The 1,346-nt window shown below is 42.9% G+C and overlaps 1 protein-coding gene across 2 annotated transcripts in view; it reads right to left on the minus strand.

The window, feature by feature from the left end:
* Positions 1-916, minus strand: part of tmem168a (transmembrane protein 168a) — a 38,831-nt gene extending 37,915 nt beyond the window's left edge. Inside the window, exons 1-2 of one of the 2 annotated variants that reach the window (XM_060903192.1) lie at positions 831-916; positions 1-101 (exon numbers count right to left, since the gene is read on the minus strand). The exon at positions 1-101 is cut by the window's left edge and continues 1,099 nt beyond it. The gene's annotated coding sequence lies outside the window, so the exon portion shown is untranslated. Of the gene's footprint in view, positions 102-307; positions 516-830 lie in introns of those variants that run through there. The other variant, XM_060903191.1, reaches the window with a different exon arrangement.
* Between the last annotated feature and the right edge of the window lie 430 nt (positions 917-1,346).

A 1,346-nucleotide genomic window follows, 5' to 3' on the forward strand; every position in this document is an offset into this window, starting at 1 on the left:
AAGGCAGATACACAGGCTTCAATCGTCAGCCTTCACTCGTGTTGAAGATAGCAATATCCAGCAGCCTACCACTTTAATTTCTGATGAAATCCTCATCATCACTGCAAAAACAGGGTAAGAGATATAGTGTTTATTGTATCAAATAAAGTGGAGTAAACACATATCAGGTTCCTCTCAAAGTTTCTTCATATCATCTCAAAGGTGTTTTTAGCTTTCTCATTCATAAACATAACCCCCGTATATGTGTAAAGCTGCTTTTATCCATTGTTAAATCCACTACACAAATAAAATGGAGTTGAAAACATACACTTCTCACATCCTGCATTACTGAATCCCATTACACTATTAGTCCAAGAAAACAATCCAAAAGTCTGTGTTTGTTTGTTTTTTTTGTCTGGTCTACTGTTACATACAAATGTCACAGGTTATAATTTGTAATTTAATAAGTCTCACTGCCTAGTTTCAGTTTGTTTTATGGCGAAACTGAAGCTAAATTAGCTTAAACTCCTCCTGACTGACTGCCACATCAACTCATTAGCCAGCTAGCATTATGGCTGAATTTCAAACGGCTCTCTGTTAGATAAATAGTGCACTACGCTTGGCGCATAAACCATTACTTCATACCCTATGTAGTGCACTTATATAGCCAGCAGTCAACCGTTTAGACGCGACGCAGACCAGGTTTACGTACCGTTGCTAGCTGGTAGAGCTAATCCGGAGCAGTTTTTAAAACATGACATTCAAAAGGCTGACGAAATTTAATTTACTCTGTCCTGCATTAAACGATGATGTTTTTCGTTAGTAAGAGTGTCAGATATCAATAAACTTACCTTTACTTGTGAGGCAACTTTCTCCTTTTCCTGGGATCCATATTTCCGGACTCGTAACTACGGTAGCCGATGAGGGTCCAACACAGTGAAACGCGTTTGAGATAACTGTTCCTGTGACACTGACTCCTAGAGCTTAAAGTGCCATTCCACCATTGGATGTATTTTTTTGGCATAAAATACAATATATTTTATGACAACATGACTAGACAGGGGGCGGCACGGTGGTGTAGTGGTTAGCGCTGTCGCCTCACAGCAAGAAGGTCCGGGTTCGAGCCCCGGGGCCGGCGAGGGCCTTTCTGTGTGGAGTTTGCATGTTCTCCCCGTGTCCGCGTGGGTTTCCTCCGGGTGCTCCGGTTTCCCCCACAGTCCAAAGACATGCAGGTTAGGTTAACTGGTGACTCTAAATTGACCGTAGGTGTGAATGTGAGTGTGAATGGTTGTCTGTGTCTATGTGTCAGCCCTGTGATGACCTGGCGACTTGTCCAGGGTGTACCCCGCCTTTCGCCCGTAGTCAGC

The sequence above is a fragment of the Neoarius graeffei genome, chromosome 21, assembly GCF_027579695.1.
Source record: "Neoarius graeffei isolate fNeoGra1 chromosome 21, fNeoGra1.pri, whole genome shotgun sequence".
Classification (NCBI taxonomy): Eukaryota; Metazoa; Chordata; class Actinopteri; order Siluriformes; family Ariidae; genus Neoarius; species Neoarius graeffei.